This window comes from Dendropsophus ebraccatus, chromosome 2, assembly GCF_027789765.1.
Source record: "Dendropsophus ebraccatus isolate aDenEbr1 chromosome 2, aDenEbr1.pat, whole genome shotgun sequence".
NCBI classification, from domain to species: domain Eukaryota; kingdom Metazoa; phylum Chordata; class Amphibia; order Anura; family Hylidae; genus Dendropsophus; species Dendropsophus ebraccatus.
The window spans coordinates 202,697,188-202,716,779 of record NC_091455.1 but is presented as its reverse complement, the minus strand read 5'-3'; the positions used below and the strand labels follow the sequence as shown (position 1 = coordinate 202,716,779).

The following is a 19,592-nucleotide window of genomic DNA, read 5'->3' as shown; positions in this document are numbered from 1 at the left end:
GACAATCACATCTGTCCCTGGAGACAGGCGCCAATCACATCTGACCCTGGAGACAGGTGCTGATCACATCTGACCTTTGAGACAACCACATCTGTGCCTGGAGAAGGGCACCGATCACATATGACCCTGGAGACGACCACATCTGACCCTTGAGACGGGCACCAATCACATCTGACCCGGGAGACAGGCACCGATCACATCTGTCCCTGGAGACGGGCACCGATCACATATGACCCTGGAGAAGGGCACCGATCAGATCTTACTCTGGAGACGATCACATCTGACCCTGGAGACGGACGTCGACCACATCTGAACCTGGAGACGAGTGCCGATCACATCTGACCCTGAAGACGATCGCCAATCACATCTGACCCTGAAGACGAGCACCGATCACGTGTCCCTGGAGATGATCACATCTGACCCTGGAGACGGACGTCGATCACATCTGACCCTGGAGACGAGCGCTGATCACATCTGTCCCTGGAAACTACCACATCTGACCCTGGAGACGGGCACCGATCACATCTGTCCCTGTAAAAATGAGCGCTGATCACATCTGACCCTGGAGACAGACGCCGATCACATCTGACCCCGGAGACAGCCACCGATCACATCTGATCACTGTTTAGAACGCATCCTTCCCCTGTGCACATTCAGTGGTACCGCACAAGGAGGATACAGCGTGAGGGGCGAGGATCACATCTGACCCTGAAGACGACCACATCTGTCCCTGGAGACGGGCGCCAATCACATCTGACCCTGGAGACAGGTGCTGATCACATCTGACCTTTGAGACGACCACATCTGTGCCTGGAGACGGGCACCGATCACATATGACCCTGGACACGACCACATCTGACCCTGGAGACGGGCACCGATCACATCTGTCCCTGGAGACGGGCACCGCTCACATGTGTCCCTGGAGACGAGTGCTGATCACATCTGTCCCTGGAGACGGGCACCGATCACATCTGACCCTGGAGACGGGCACCGATCACATCTGTCCCTGGAGACGGGCGCCGACCACATCTGACCCTTGAGACGGGCACCGATCACATCTGACCCGGGAGACAGGCACCGATCACATCTGTCCCTGCAGACGGGCACTGATCACATCTGTCCCTGGAGACGGGCACCGATCACATCTGTCCCTGGAGACGGGCACCGATCACATCTGTCCCTGGAGACGGGCGCCGACCACATCTGACCCTGGAGACGGGCACCGATCACATCTGACCCGGGAGACAGGCACCGATCACATCTGTCCCTGCAGACGGGCACTGATCACATCTGTCCCTGGAGACGGGCACCGATCACATCTGTCCCTGGAGAGGGGCACCGATCACATCTGTCCCTGGAGACGGGCGCCGACCACATCTGACCCTGGAGACGGGCACCGATCACATCTGACCCGGGAGACAGGCACCGATCACATCTGTCCCTGGAGACGGGCACCGATCACATATGACCCTGGACACGACCACATCTGACCCTGGAGACAGGCACCCATCACATATGACCCTGGAGAAGGGCACCGATCAGATCTTACTCTGGAGACGATCACATCTGACCCTGGAGACGATCGCCGATCACATCTGACCCTGAAGACGAGCACCGATCACATGTGTCCGTGGAGATGATCACATCTGACCCTGGAGACGGTCGTCGATCACATCTGACCCTGGAGACGAGCGCTGATCACATCTGTCCCTGGAAATGAGCGCTGATCACATCTGACCCTGGAGACGATCACATCTGACCCTGGAGACGGACGCCGATCACATCTGACCCCGGAGACAGCCACCGATCACATCTGATCACTGTTTAGAACGCATCCTTCCCCTGTGCACATTCAGCGGTACCGCACAAGGAGCATACAGCGTGAGGGGCGAGGATCACATCTGACCCTGAAGACAATCACATCTGGCCGGTCACCCTCATATGTCTATGTTGCCATGAGACGTATCGCCTACATACATGTGACAGATGGGAGGGGCGCTGTTCACACTTGGCAGATTTGTTGCAGAAATGTATACAACTGTAATACCTATCCATTCATCAGGAGACATTTCCCCATGTGTGACCTCTCCTCTATGGACCCCTGACCCCTGGCCTCCTGCAGGTCACAGTCACTGGCCCCCATAGCTGAGGGGGATCTGTAGGGAAGACAGAGGGGAAAGTGACAGGTTAATATTCCAGGGCTCGGTGTCACCTGGCTCCCCGCCCGCCGCCGCTGGTGCAGAGGAGGAATGTGAGCGCTGCACCCTGGGAGCCGCCACAACTTCCTGCTGTACAGGGGGAGCAGCCCAGAAGTTGTGGAGACTTGTCGCACCTCACGGAGAGCCACACAGAGGAGCTGATGGGGGAGGAGGTGAGTCCTGGGGAATGTATACAGTGTATACTGTGTTATACAGGTGTATCTACTAGGTATTAGATAGATGTAGGTCTACTATATACTATATGTAATACAGGTGTATGTGCAGAATCTGCTATACATTATATTGGTGTATGTACAGTATATTCTATGGCACAGGTACAGTATAAGCTATGTTATATACAGTAAGTGTATGCTATGTATTATATAGGTGTTTGTACTGTATATGTTATGTTATAGGGGTGTATGTGTTATAGGTGTATATACTATGTTCTAGAGGTGTATGTACAGTATATACTATATGTAATACAGGTGAATGTACAATATTAAACAGTTGTATGTACATTATATACTATATGTAATACAGGTAAATATACAATATCATACAGGTGTATGTACTATATGTAATACAGGTAAATATACAATATCATACAGGTGTATGTACTATATGTAATACAGGTGAATATACAATATCATACAGGTGTATGTACTATATGTAATACAGGTGAATATACAATATCATACAGGTGTATGTACTATATGTAATACAGGTGAATGTAAGATATTATACAGGTGTATATACTATATATTATACAGGTGAATATACAATATTATACAGTTGTATATACAGTATATACTATATGTAATCCAGGTGAATATACACTATTATACAGGTGTATATACTATATATTATACAGGTATACAGTATTATATATTTTCACTACCAGTCATAGGTTTTAGCTCCATTTTTCCAGTCATTTTTACATTACTTGGTTCTATTCCAGCAAATAACTTAAAATGGTTCAAACTTAATTTAAGAACATAAAAATAATTTGTTGTTTTGTTTTTGTTTGTTTTTTTTAACCTCGAATTTGTGATTAAACCAGGAAGACCTGAAGGAGCGCTGCTCTGCAGCACAGAAAGCAAATAATAGTTTAACATTGGATGCAGACTGTTTCTTCAGGTGTCTGTGACTGTGAGCCAGTTTCACTTTACACCATGTTTGATAAATCTCCTCCATAGTGTTCTAGCTTCCTCCTCCAATGCAGAAGGTGGACAGGGTCTTTCTTCAACGGGTTATCCAGCCATACAAAAACATGGCCACTTTCTTCCAGAGAAAGCACCAATCTTGTCTCCAGTTCAGGTGTGTTTTGCAAGTAAGCTCTAGTCACTTCAATGTTGCAAAACCTCCACCTGAACTGGAGACAAGAGCGGTGCTGTCTCCGGAAGAAAGTGGCCATGTTTTTGTAGCGCTGGACAACCCCTTTTAGGACGGAGCACCTCACTGTCGTAATGGATAGAGAAAGCCAATGATACAAGACCAAGAAAGCCGAGGTGGCTCTCAGTGGTTTCCTATATCCAGAAAAGTCACTTGGTAACAGGAAGAGATCTGGAGACCAAAGGCCGATACACAGGTGGAAGATCTAGAAGAACGCTGCTGCTAAAGGCCCTATTCCACGGGCCGACAGGAAGAGCAAATGAGGGATGTCAGCGCTTGTTTGCTCCTTGTTCCCCGCTCACTGCCGCCACTATTCCACGCGTCTGCAGTGAGACGGTGAGTATGAGGGGGGGGCAGCAGATCGTTGCTGTATGAGTCGTTTGTTTTTCAGCATGTTGAAAGACAAACAACTACAACGATCAGCTGACATGAACGATGTTGGCTGATCGATGCACTCTATTCCACGGGTGATATCTGCCAAATACGGTCGATAATCGTTCTGTGAAATAGGGCCTTTAGAGTCGTCTATGGCCGGGGTCACTCATGCAGTTTTCGTTGCTGTACACATCACTGTAGAGAGTCCTCGTCCGTGTCTCTGCTGCAGTACCGCACTGATGTACCTACTACGTCATTTAGCTATTTGGTCGCCCGTCCGTGCAATGACGGCTATTGGTACATTATTCTAGGTCAGTCGGACTGATCGCCCTTTGGGTGCGTCGTTAATTGAAAAGTCCATCGAATTTAATAGTAAAAACAGTGAAAAAAGAAAAACTGAGTGTGTAAAACTAAAAAATAACGTCCGGTGTTTGCAATAGACGTCCAAAAATAAGTGATCATTTTGACGTCCGTGCAGACAGTGTCCGTTATTTAATACACTGTAGGGGAGATTTATCAAACATGGCGTAAAGTGAAACTGGCTCAGTTGCCCCTAGCAACCAATCAGATTCCACCTTTCATTTTCCAAAGAGTCTGTGAGGAATGAAAGGTGGAATCTGATTGGTTGCTAGGGGCGACTGAGCCTGTTTCACTTTACACCATGTTTGATAAATCTCCCCCTGTGTGCGTAGACGTCCGTCATCCTATTCACATGCATTGCATTGAAGTGCGTTAAATTGCGGCAAAAACGGACGACTTTTTGAATAGAAAAAGCAAACACCTTTTAACATTGTGTGAACATAGCCAATCAATTGCTGACACCTCTCTCTACTGGATGGGAGGCGGCTCTATGGATTTATTATATTATATTCAGTATAAACTGCTGTACCAGGGATTCTGCTCACATTGGGATCTGATTACAGGCGGGTGAATTATTGATACCGCTGTGGCTGGGTATGTGATGGACTTCTACTAAGGTGTCACCAAGGGACTGTCCTGGCCGATATCCATGATCCGGGACACAGGAGTCCTATACAGTATATAGTATATACATTGAGGGACAGTTACTGGTTATGTATTAGCCATTGTATAAATGACACATTGAGATCTTACATTTATTGTTTTCTCTATGTTGATCACGTTATTCTAGTTTTCGGTCCCAAAAATCTGATGTTTTCTTTCTTTTCTTGTGCCGCCACCTTAGTGTAGATATTCTTAGGATCAGTGGTGGATTCTGGGAATACTGTTGGACCAACACTGCAGATATCCTAAGTCTCCCGCGGTTTATCCTATACAACCTGTAAGTGATAATGTTAAAAAAAATATTTAACGGGAAAAACAGCAAATGCCATAACATAGACTAAGTGTACAAAACACCACCTGACCGAGAGGAACGGCTGAGAAGAGAAAGTCTCCGACGTTATATTGACAGCAAACATGGCTGACACCTTTCCCTGCCCTGAGGCTGCACATTCTGGAAACGAGACGACAAAGTCATATCTGATATAAAGTACTGATAGATTAGATATGTCATCTATAAAGTACATACACAACCAGTTATACTGCACTATACACAAACCTACTGCTAATGGCCTATGTTCACTGATGTAACTACTATAATACTGCTCCTATATACAGGAATATAACTCCCATAATACTTCTCCTATATACAAGAACATAACTACTATAATACTGCTCCTATATACAAGAATATAACTACTATAATACTGCCCCCTATATACAGGGATATAACTACTATAATACTGCTCCTATATACAAGAATATAACTACTATAATACTGCTCCGATATACAAGAATATAACTACTATAATACTGCCCCCTATATACAAGAATATAACTACTATAATACTGCTCCTATATACAAGAATATAACTACTATAATACTGCTCCTATATACAGGAATATAACTCCCATAATACTTCTCCTATATACAAGAATATAACTACTATAATACTGCTCCTATATACAAGAATATAACTACTATAATACTGCCCCCTATATACAAGAATATAACTACTATAATACTGCTCCTATATACAAGAATATAACTACTATAATACTTCTTCTATACACAAGAATATAACTACTATAATACTGTTCCTATATACAGGAATATAACTACTATAATACTGCTCCTATATACAAGAATATAACTACTATAATACTGCTCCTATATACAAGAATATAACTACTATAATACTGCCCCCTATATACAGGGATATAACTACTATAATACTGCTCCTATATACAAGAATATAACTACTATAATACTGCTCCGATATACAAGAATATAACTACTATAATACTGCCCCCTATATACAGGAATATAACTACTATAATACTGCCCCCTATATACAGGAATATAACTACTATAATACTGCTCCTATATACAAGAATATAACTCCTATAATACTGCTCCTATATACAAGAACATAACTACTATAATACTGCTCCTATATACAAGAATATAACTACTATAATACTGCCCCCTGTATACAAGAATATAACTACTATAATACTGCTGCTATATACAAGAATATAACTACTATAATAGTGCTCCCTATATACAAGAATATAACTACTATAATACTGCTCCTATATACAAGAATATAACTACTATAATACGAATTGGAGAGAATGGAACCGCTGCACATCCCATCTATGGCTGATACTAATGCCGCTAGGCCTATATTAAAAATCAACACCAGAGTGTCTGTATATGAATTGATCAAGCCATATTGCCCCGTGTACCACCGCGCAGGTCCTCTGGTCCACACGGGTCCCTACGCTAACTCCACACCGTGTCGGTCAGCGACCGCCAACCCCGCAAAGCGTGCACGTGCAGGAAAGGGAGGCCATGGAACATCCCTGCAACCCCAATGTCACAGGACCAGACCCAAAAAGCCCCACCAAAGCCCAGCCAGCACCACCGGCGGGGAAGGCTGCCCCCAAACGACACAAGTATGGATATGGTATTACACTTACCATTGCTGCTCTCACAGAATGGGGAAGACATAAGGTCCAGACATGTGAGCACAGGCATATCCTGCTAATTTTGGTCATGTGGGTCTTATAAAGGAATGCTAGCTGTTCAGAGAGGGAGTGCACATGGTTTTAATCCCTCCTGTTTTTTCCCATTCTGTTTGCTGCAGCTATGGTGAGTGTAATACCTTATCCAGACTTGTGCTGCTTGGGGGCGACCTTCTCCACCGGCGGTGCTGGCCGGGTTCTGGTGTGGTGTTTTTGGGTCTGGTCCTGTGGCACGGGGGTCGCAGGGCCGTCCCATGGCCCCCGTTCCCTGGCTGTGCACGCCTGCAGGGTTGGCGGCCACTGACTGGCACGGTGTGGACTTAGTGTAGGGACCCATGTGTATCAGATACCGGCACGAGGTACATGGGGCATTATGGCTTGATCAATTCATACACAAAATTCTGATGTGTTTTTTATTTAGCCTAGCGGCACTAGTATCAGCCATAGGTGTGAGGTGCAGCACTCTTTTTCTTCCCTGAACCGCATAACTACTATAATACTGCTCCTATATACACGAATATAACTACTATAATACTGCTCCTATATACAAGAATATTACTACTATCATACTGCTCCTATATACAAGAATATAACTGCTATAATACTGCTCCTATATACAAGAATATAACTACTATAATACTGCTCCCTATATACAAGAATATAACTACTATAATACAACTTCTATATACAGGAATATAACTACTATAATACTGCTCCTATATATAAGAATATAACTACTATAATATTGCCTCCTATATACAAGAATATAACTACTATAATACTGCTCCTATATACAAGAATATAACTACTATAATACTGCTCCTATATACAAGAATATAACTACTATAATACTGCTCCTATATACAAGAATATAATTACTATAATACTGCTCCTATATACAAGAATATAACAAAATATTAGTATTATAGTAACTATCACCATTTTACCCCCCTCTTGTCTCAGGTGTATAGTAGTTGTAGTGGGATGATATTATTAGGATGGCGGTATTATTTCCTGGTATGCTCTTCTCGCTTCTATAACTTGTTCTACCGGTGTTTTCTACAACGAATATAATGACGATTGTTTCCAGTTTCCCCCATTGTTGCTCATCCTGATCAGTGACTATATTATAGCTATTACTATGTTGTTGTTTTTGTTTGTTTTGGTTTCTTCCTTTGCTTTCATTTTGGATACATTTGTTTTATAGTAACGCTCTATGGTGTATTCTTGGACTTCTGCAGCTGCTCATTCACTCCGTCCTGTGTGGAGGCGGCTAGACAGCAGCGTGATAAGGGATTAGTGCGGTTTTACTTCCTGATAAAATTAACATCTAATAAAAATAACAATAATAACACTGTCACATCTGATAACAACAACAATTAGTAATAATAAAGCTTGTAGATGATGGTTACAGTGAGATCGCAGTTGTGTAGCAGGTTAGTCATGTATGTACACCCAGGCCTGTATTTAGAGTTCATGCTGCCCTAGGCACTGGCTGGTTACATGCATGGTATATACCCTGGCACTTGGGTGCCGCTCTTCTTGTTGCCCGCTCTTCTCATCAAACAGACGTGATGGAGGAAGGAAGGAGGCCGGGACGTCTTAGTTTGGGGACCGGTTCTGTCCACTGTCGGACTGGGGTACCTGGGGCCCACCAGAGGAAATGATCCTTGGGGCCCACCAATATAGAACCAGTAAGACACAACACGCTGACCCCGTCCTCTCCTGGATTCATCTGTATCTGTGACGAATCCCTACATTTATACAGCCCTCGGGGTATGATGGGAGTTGTAGTCTCTGAGAGGACAACCCTGTAATAAATCACTTTGTGCAGAGGCTCCTGGTGGCTGCAATCTGTGGGTGACAACCATCAGCCCTGAAGGTCCAGCAATACATCTGTCTACACTGCACTACAACTCCCAGCATATCCTGAGGGCTGCAGACTGTCAGTACATGCTGGGAGTTGTAGTGCCTGCAGCTGTTGTAGTTGGGTCCTATACACTGGATGCTTTGTGGCATATAAGAATACATAGATCTGTGGGGGCTCAGTGCAGGGAAGTGACCCCAGAATATCACTAATAGGGGATAGGGGGAGATGTTTTTGTTCTATCCCCTATTAGTGCTGTTCTGGGGTCACTTCCCTGCACTGAGCCCCCACAGATCTATGTATTCTGATATGTCACAAAGCATCCAGTGTATAATGCACCTAGGACCCAACTACAACAGCTGCAGGCACTACAACTCCCAGCATGTACTAAGTCTGCAGCCCTCAGGATATACTTGTATTGGTTTCTAGTTTAAAAGTTTGCGCTATTGCACTGTAGAGCAGCTGGGGTGGCAGGGGGAATAGATGGGGGCAGGGGGAGCAGCTGGGGTGACAGGCAGGGGGTGGGGCAGCTGGGGTGACGGGGAGAAGCTGGGGTGGCAGGGGGAATAGATGGGGGCTGGGGTGACAGGCAGGGGGAGCAGCTGGGGTGACAGGCAGGGGGGGGCAGCTAGGGTGACAGGCAGGGGGGGGCAGCTGGGGTGATGGGGAGAAGCTGGGGTGGCAGGGGGAGAAGATGGGGAGCAGCTGGCGTTACAGGGGCAGTGGAGCAGCTGGGGTGGCAGGGGGAGCAGCTGGGGTGGAAGGGGGAGAAGATGGGGTGAAAGGGGCAGGGGGAGTAGCTGGGGTGGCAGGGGAGAAGATGGGGTGGCAGGGGAGAAGATGGGGTGGCAGAGGGAGAATATGGGGGAGGGGGAGCAGCTGGGGGGCAAAGGGAGAAGCTGGGGTGACAGGGGGAGCAGCTGGGGGGGCAGAGGGAGAAGCTGGGGTGGCAGTGGGAGCAGCTGGGGGAGGGGGAGCTGCTGGGGTGGTAGAGGGAGAAGATTGGGGGAGGGGGAGCAGTTGGGGTGACGGGAAGGGGGAGCAGCTGGGGTGACAGGGGGAGCAGCTGGGGTGGCAGGGGGAGAAGATGGGGGAGCAGGGGGAGAAGACGGGGCAAGGGGAGTAGATGGGGGGCAGGAGGAGCAGCTAGGGTGACAGGCAGGGGGAGCAGATGGGGGGCAGCTAGGATGGCAGAGAGAAGATGGGGGCAGCTGGGGTGAAGATGGAGGGAGGGGGAGCAGCTGGGGTAACGGGCAGGGGGAGAAACTGGTGGGGCAGGGGAGAAACTAGGGGGTGCAGGGGGATAGACTGGGAGGTGCAGGGGGAGAAGCTGGGAGGTGCAGGGGAGAGGGAGCAGCCAGGGGACAGAGGCAGGCTGGGCAAGTCCCCCACCAATGCAGCTTTGGGTCCGGGGTGAGCTTCCGGCACAGACAGCCTACATGACAGGCCGCAAGCTCACGGCTGCAGCCCCACGGTCCTGAACCTCTCTCCTGGTTGGCAGCACAAATGTGACGTCATTGCGCCGAGCAGGAGAGAAGTTCAGGCACCGCAGGGCTGCAGCCGTGAGCTTGCGGCCTGTCATGCAGGCTGTCTGTGCCGGAAGCTGCACCCCGGACCAGGATGAGTAATGTAATGTATGTACACAGTGATCCCACCAGCAGAATAGTGAGTGCAGCTCTGGAGTACAATACAATATTTGCATATAATTATCAAATTTAAGAACATGGAAATTATCATCTGATCCTTTACATTATATTGTTGGATGTTTTGCAGTGTAACGTCCGGCCTCATTTCACAATCCCGGTGACGGACGATCAGCTGACGCAATCATTTGTGATGAGTTTTTTCCCCAAATTTGTAAAGAGCAAAAATCTAAGGTCATCAATAAATCTCATAAATGTCATTAGGAAATACACATAATAACATGTATATAATGATATGGAGCATGCTGGTATAACCTGGGTATCCACTGTATATAGTAATGTGGAGCATGCTGGTATAACCTGGGTATCTCCTGTATATAGTTATATATGTACAGCTGGTATAACCTGGGTATCTCCTGTATATAAATATATATGTACAGCTGGTATAACCTGGGTATATACTGTGTATAATTATATATGTACAGCTGGTATAACCTGGGTATCTCCTGTATATAATGATATATGTACAGCTGTTATATCCTGGGTATCTCTTGTATATAATTATATATGTACAGCTGGTATAACCTGGGGATCTCCTGTATATAATTATTTATATGTATAGCTGGTATAACCTGGGTATCTCCTGTATACAGTAATATATGTACAGCTGGTATAACCTGGGTATCTCCTGTATATAATTATTTATATGTATAGCTGGTATAACCTGGGTATCTCCTGTATACAGTAATATATGTACAGCTGGTATAACCTGGGGATCTCCTGGGTATCTCCTGTATATAATTATATATGTACAGCTGGTATAACCTGGGGATCTCCTGTATATAATTATATATATATGTATAGCTGGTATAACCTGGGTATCTCCTGTATACAGTGATATATGTACAGCTGGTATAACCTGGGTATCTCCTGTATATAATTATATATGTACAGCTGGTATAACATGGGTATCTCCTGTATATAATTATATATGTACAGCTGGTATAACCTGGGGATCTCCTGTATATAATGATATATGTACAGCTGGAATAACCTGGGTATCTCCTGTATATAATTATATATATGTACAACTGGTATAACCTGGGTATCTCCTGTATATAGTGATATGCAACATGCCGGTATAACCTGGGTATTTCCTGTATGTGTATTATGTGCCGTAACTTTACATTATATTATTCTATTACAAACATGAACAGGAAAAGAGGAAGATGCATTAGGTTCAGTTACAACTGTTATTACAGGGGATTTTCCTCTGCAGTAATCTGACTCCTCTGCCAAGTTAAAGGGCTATTCTCGTGTCAGCTAACATAGTTATACTTGTATAGACATGGCATTACCATTCTGCTGCTCACCTCTAGGGGGAGCTCAGGTGCTTACTGCAGACTGTCTACACAGGGAGCTCAATCACAACACTGTATACATGGAGCTCCCCCTAGTGGTGGCTGCAGGCAGACAGCATGTTATCATGTACTTGTATGTCTCTGCAGAGGATTTGGAGCTCTGTGTCAGGCAGATAGCGTTAAGCTATAATAATATCCCACAGGATGCTGGACCTCCAGGTCTATATAGTGATTCAGTATTAAGGCCCTAGTTATAATAACCAGTTACATTCACCCTTTGCCACTATTATCAGCGCTCTCGCCCGGTGTAAGGGTTAATGCCCCCCCCCATCCAGTTTATTTTGTGGTGTACACTTGTCGCTATTATTTAGTAAACAATGATGCTGTGGGCGTCTCTATGTTGGGGGGAGGACGCGGGGGCTTTGTCGGAGACAGGCGTCCTTTGTACCATCGTCATGGTTTGAGCCTCTGGGAATCTAATTCTGGACGACAGGGATGAGTGCTCGCTGCTACTTGTGTGAACGGCTCAATATAGTCCGTGGGGGGGCAAAATATGGAGCTGGGGGCAGATAATAGAGCCACACACAACCAGATATCACCACTAAGGAGAATTCTGGGAAAGTCTTTACTAACTTCCAGGATCATAATTCCAGTACAGACAGTACAGACCGACACACAGAGCACAGACCGACACACAGAGCACAGACCGACACACAGAGCACAGACTGACACACAAAGCACAGACCGACACACAGAGCACAGACTGACACACAAAGCACAGACCGACACACAGAGCACAGACTGACACACAGAGCACAGACCGACTCACAGGAGGCAGACCGACACATAGAGCACAGACCGACACACAGAACACAGACCGACATACAGAGCACAGACCGACACACAGAACACAGACCGACATACAGAGCACAGACCGACACACAGAGCACAGACTGACACACAGAGCACAGACCGACACAGAAAGCACAGACCGACTCACAGGTGGCAGACCGACACACAAAGCACAGACCGACTCACAGGTGGCAGACCGACACACAGAGCACAGACCGATTCACAGGAGGCAGACAACACACAGAGCACAGACCGACTCACAGGAGGCAGACAACACACAGAGCACAGACCGACTCACAGAGCACAGACCGACTCACAGGTGGCAGACCAACACACAGAGCACAGACCGACTCACAGGTGGCAGACCGACTCACAGAGCACAGACCGACTCACAGAGCACAGACCGACTCACAGGTGGCAGACCAACACACAGAGCACAGACCGACTCACAGGTGGCAGACCGACTCACAGAGCACAGACCGACTCACAGGTGGCAGACCGACACACAGAGCTCAGACCGACTCACAGAGCACAGACCGACTCACAGGTGGCAGACCGACACACAGAGCACAGACCAACTCACAGGAGGCAGACAACACACAGAGCACAGACCGACTCACAGAGCACAGATCGACTCACAGGTGGCAGACCGACACACAGAGCACAGACCGACTCACAGGTGGCAGACCGACACACAGAGCACAGACCGACTCACAGAATACAGACCGACTCACAGGTGGCTGACCGACACGCAGAGAACAGACAGACTCACAGGTGGCAGACCGACACACAGTGAACAGACCAACACACAGAGCACAGACCGACACACAGTGAACAGACCAACACACAGAGCACAGACCGACTCACAGGTGGCAGACCGACACACAGTGAACAGACCAACACACAGAGCACAGACCGACACACAGTGAACAGACCGACACACAGAGCACAGACCGACTCACAGGAGGCAGACCGACACACAGAGCACCTAACAAACCACTACAGGCTGACACACAGAGACTGAAAATACACTGACACACACTACAGTACTACACACTGACACACTCTACAGTACTACACACTGACACACACACACACTACAGTACTATACACTGACACACACTACAGTACTACACACTGACACACACACCACAGTACTACACACTGACACACACTACAATACTACACACTGACACACACACTATAGTACTACACACTGACACACACACCACAGTACTACACACTGACACACACTCTCTACAGTACTACACACTGGCACACACACACACACACTACAGTACTACACACTGACACACACTCTCTACAGTACTACACACTGACACACACACACACTACAGTACTACACACTGACACACACTCTCTACAGTACTACACACTGACACACACACACCACAGTACTACACACTGACACACATTACAGTACTACACACTGACACACACTACAGTACTATACACTGACACACATTACAGTACTACACACTGACACACACTACAGTACTACACACTGACACACACTGTAGTACTACACACTGGCACACACTACAGTACTACACACTGACACACACACTACAGTACTACACACTGACACACACTGTAGTACTACACACTGGCACACACTACAGTACTACACACTGACACACACTACAGTACTACACAATGACACACACTGTAGTACTACACACTGGCACACACTACAGTACTACACACTGACACACATACACTACAGTACTACACACTGACACACACACCACAGTACTACACACTGACACACACTGTAGTACTACACACTGGCACACACTACAGTACTACACACTGACACACACACCACAGTACTACACACTGACACACACTACAGTACTACACACTGACACACACTGTAGTACTACACACTGGCACACACTACAGTACTACACACTGACACACACACACTACAGTACTACACACTGACACACACTGTAGTACTACACACTGACACACACACACTACAGTACTACACACTGACACACACTGTAGTACTACACACTGACACACACACCCTGACCTCTGCTCACCCAGTGTTAGCTGGTGTATGAAGGAAATGTCCCAGTCCCAGTGAGGACTGACACAGGAGGGCTGTGATACAATGTGTGTACAGTGAGTGATGATGAGAGTTATTCCTCTATCATGTTAGGTTACTTCTCTATCCTCCCAGATCACAGGGGATGGGGGCTGCTCTTGCTGGGAACACTGGGAAGGTGAAGTAACATGGAGCCACAAGTGTCAGCCTGAGCCCCTCCTCCCCCCATACACAACATGTGCAGGAGACATCAGATACTGAGCTGCACTGCACCCTGGCCCCCAGGGGCCCCTCCTCATCCCGGGCAGCAGAAGCCGCCGGCACACACAGGGTTACACAGCCGCCCGGCTCTGGCTCCTAATTCCTGCCGGGAGGAGGAGGAGGAGGGTGCGGGGAGAGCGGAGGAGAGAGGCCGGGAGCACGGGAGAGCCTGGGGGAGTAAGTGGCATTACAGTCTATCAGGGTGGTGGTTGTTACAGTGTATCAGGGTGGTGCTGTGAGTGCTACATTGTATCAGTGGTGTGGTGGTTGTTACTGTGTATCAGGGTGGTGGTGGTTGTTACTGTGTATAAGTGTTGTGGTTGTTACAGTGTATCAGTGTTGTGGTTGTTACAGTGTATCAGGGTGGTGGTTGTTACAGTGTATCAGTGTTGTGGTTGTTACAGTGTATCAGTGTTGTGGTTGTTACAGTGTATCAGTGTGGTGGTTGTTACAGTGTATCAGTGTTGTGGTTGTTACAGTGTATCAGTGTGGTGGTTGTTACTGTGTATAAGTGTTGTGGTTGTTACAGTGTATCAGGGTGGTGGTTGTTACAGTGTATCAGTGTTGTGGTTGTTACAGTGTATCAGTGTTGTGGTTGTTACAGTGTATCAGTGTGGTGGTTGTTACAGTGTATCAGTGTTGTGGTTGTTACAGTGTATCAGTGTTGTGGTTGTTACAGTGTATCAGTGTGGTGGTTGTTACAGTGTATCAGTGTTGTGGTTGTTACAGTGTATCAGTGTGGTGGTTGTTACAGTGTATCAGTGTGGTGGTTGTTACAGTGTATCAGTGTTGTGGTTGTTACAGTGTATCAGTGTTGTGGTGTTACAGTGTATCCATGGTGTGGTTGTTACAGTGTATCAGTGTTGTGGTTGTTACAGTGTATCAGTGTTGTGGTTGTTACAGTGTATCAGTGTGGTGGTTGTTACAGTGTATCAGTGTTGTGGTTGTTACAGTGTATCAGTGTGGTGGTTGTTACAGTGTATCAGTGTTGTGGTTGTTACAGTGTATCAGTGTTGTGGTGTTATAGTGTATCCATGGTGTGGTTGTTACAGTGTATCAGTGTTGTGGTTGTTACAGTGTATCAGTGTTGTGGTTGTTACAGTGTATCAGTGTTGTGGTGTTACAGTGTATCCATGGTGTGGTTGTTACAGTGTATCAGTGTTGTGGTTGTTACAGTGTATCAGTGTTGTGGTTGTTACAGTGTATCAGTGTTGTGGTTGTTACAGTGTATCAGTGTTGTGGTGTTAGAGTGTATCAGTGTTGTGGTGTTACAGTGTATCAGTGTTGTGGTTGTTACAGTGTATCAGTGTTGTGGTTGTTACAGTGTATCAGTGTTGTGGTTGTTACAGTGTATCAGTGTTGTGGTTGTTACAGTGTATCAGTGTTGTGGTGTTAGAGTGTATCAGTGTTGTGGTTGTTACAGTGTATCAGTGTTGTGGTTGTTACAGTGTATCAGTGTTGTGGTTGTTACAGTGTATCAGTGTTGTGGTTGTTAAAGTGTATCAGTGTTGTGGTTGTTACAGTGCATCAGTGTTGTGGTTGTTACAGTGTATCAGTGTTGTGGTTGTTACAGTGTATCAGTGTTGTGGTTGTTACAGTGTATCAGTGTTGTGGTTGTTACAGTGTATCAGTGTTGTGGTTGTTACAGTGTATCAGTGTTGTGGTTGTTACAGTGTATCAGTGTTGTGGTTGTTACAGTGCATCAGTGTTGTGGTTGTTACAGTGTATCAGTGTTGTGGTTGTTACAGTGTATCAGTGTTGTGGTTATTTCAGTGTATCAGTGTTGTGGTTGTTACAGTGTATCAGTGTTGTGGTTGTTACAGTGTATCAGTGTTGTGGTTGTTACAGTGCATCAGTGTTGTGGTTGTTACAGTGTATCAGTGTTGTGGTTATTTCAGTGTATCAGTGTTGTGGTTATTTCAGTGTATCAGTGTTGTGGTTGTTACAGTGTATCAGTGTTGTGGTTATTTCAGTGTATCAGTGTTGTGGTTATTTCAGTGTATCAGTGTTGTGGTTGTTACAGTGTATCAGTGTTGTGGTTGTTACAGTGTATCAGTGTTGTGGTTGTTACAGTGTATCAGTGTTGTGGTTGTTACAGTGTATCAGTGTTGTGGTTATTTCAGTGTATCAGTGTTGTGGTTGTTACAGTGTATCAGTGTTGTGGTTGTTACAGTGTATCAGTGTTGTGGTTATTTCAGTGTATCAGTGTTGTGGTTGTTACAGTGTATCAGTGTTGTGGTTGTTACAGTGTATCAGACCTGATAAGTCCTGGAAGACTTGAGATTTTTAAGTAGAAGTAAACTATAAATCTATATAGCTTTCTGACACCAGGTGATTTGGCTGCTTTTATCTTCTTTGGTATGGTGGATCTCTATACGCAGGTTGATTAGCACTCTGTTTATTTGATCCTGTGCTGCCCGCCTGCCATTCTGTCGCAGTACACTGTGATGTCATCAGAGACCCCCCAGGTTTGGCTTCTGTCCCAGGAGAGTGGGCGCCTCAATGGCCATAAATCAGGGACTGGCATTCTAGTATAGATATTAGGGGGTCAGACTCCTGAGAAACAGAATATCCCCCATCCTACAGTGTTCCTTATCACTAATCCCCGCCCTCTGCGTACACCTTCCTCTGAGTGTAAGCTCTGCAGTACCAGCTGCCCCTTACTGACCCTGATTCTGGGGTAAACTAGGGTTTATTGGTATCAGCCATGTCAGGCTGGGGGGAGAGGTGACTGTAGGACAGGTATATACTATCTATTACTCTCTGGTATCAGCCATGTCAGGCTGGGGGGGGGGGTGACTGTAGAACAGGTATATACAATCTATTACTCTCTGGTATCAGCCATGTCAGGCTGGGAGAGGTGACTGTAGGACAGGTATATACAATCTATTACTCTCTGGTATCAGCCTTGTCAGGCTGGGAGAGGTGACTGTAGGACAGGTATATACAGTCTATTACTCTCTGGTATCAGCCATGTCAGGCTGGGGGGGGGGAGAGGTGACTGTAGGACAGGTATATACAATCTATTACTCTCTGGTATCAGCCATGTCAGGCTGGAAGAGGTGACCATAGGACAGGTACAGTATATACTATCTATTACTCTCTGGTATCAGCCATGTCAGGATGGGGGGGAGAGTTGACTGTAGGACAGGTATATACATCTATTACTCTCTGGTATCAGCCATTCCAGGTTGAAGCCCTTTAAATAGAACCCAGCAATAGTATATGTAGGAAGTCATAGACTGGGTTTCTCTTGGCACTACAAGTCTCAGTATGTTTTGTGGCCGATGTTCAGACCTGTTCCTGTTCACACTGTATCACTTCCCTCCTCCTGTGCGGGCATCATTGCACATTGTGGAAGTGTGAGGGGAAGCAACAGAGCCAGATCTGAGAGGTTGCAGCTCCACTGGCTTCTGGGAAAGCTGAGTGACAATGTACTGTGCTATATAGCGTATATACTCCACCACCCAGATCCTGCAGTGGACACCAACCTCTGTTATATACCGCATGACTGGGATGGGGTCCTGGCTCAGGTTCCTCCGCACCAGACTCCCCTATACAGTATGCCTTTATGAGCCTGACTGTGTTCACAGATAAATAGGAGATAGATAGATAGATAGATAGATAGATAGATAGGAGATAGATAGATAGATAGATAGATAGATAGATAGATAGATAGATAGATAGGAGATAGATAGGAGATAGATAGATAGACAGATAGGAGATAGATAGATAGATAGATAGATAGATAGATAGATAGATAGATAGATAGGAGATAGATAGACAGATAGGAGACAGATAGATAGATAGATAGATAGATAGATAGATAGATAGATAGATAGACAGATAGGAGATAGATAGACAGATAGATAGACAGATAGATAGATAGATAGATAGATAGATAGATAGATAGGAGATAGATAGATAGATAGATAGATAGACAGATAGATAGATAGATAGACAGATAGATAGATAGGGGATAGACAGATAGATAGACAGATACTCTGGTTACGTCAGCCATCGGGGGTGAAACATTTCCTCACAGTCTTCATTGCCAAATTTCCTGTCTTTAGGTTTCTCTCCAGTATCTTCTCCCTGTCAGTCACATCTGTCATGTTGCGGTCGGTCAGCAGGTAAGTTCTTCCATTACTGTTATATGATATTTGATAATGTTACATGATTCCCTTTATGTATAACAGTGGGGGGGGGGGGGGGGGTCTGTTATATTGGGGTTTGTAGACTGTTATATGCTGGGGATCAGTAGACTTATATACTAAGTCTGCCATTCTGTTATATGCTGGTTATAGCCCTCTGAAAATACTGTTCGTAGAGCTGTCAGGACCCCATGGTCTCACCAGATCCCTTCCCTGCTGGTCTGGTCTCGAGCACCTGTATCACTACTACTAGCATCACCATCACCACTACTAGCATCATTATCACCTCTACTAGCATCAAAATCACTACTACTAGCATCAAAATCACTACTACTAGCATCACTATCACCTCTACTAG

At 46.0% G+C, this 19,592-nt stretch overlaps 1 protein-coding gene across 6 annotated transcripts in view; it reads left to right on the top strand.

The window, feature by feature from the left end:
• Positions 1-2,271: 2,271 nt before the first annotated feature.
• The window catches only part of ALS2CL (ALS2 C-terminal like), a 46,364-nt gene continuing 29,043 nt past the window's right edge, over positions 2,272-19,592 (top strand). For 4 of the 6 annotated variants that reach the window (XM_069959160.1, XM_069959161.1, XM_069959162.1 and 1 more), the window contains exon 1: positions 2,272-2,371. The gene's annotated coding sequence lies outside the window, so the exon portion shown is untranslated. Of the gene's footprint in view, positions 2,372-15,232; positions 15,258-19,153; positions 19,214-19,592 lie in introns of those variants that run through there. The other 2 variants (XM_069959157.1, XM_069959158.1) reach the window with 2 other exon arrangements.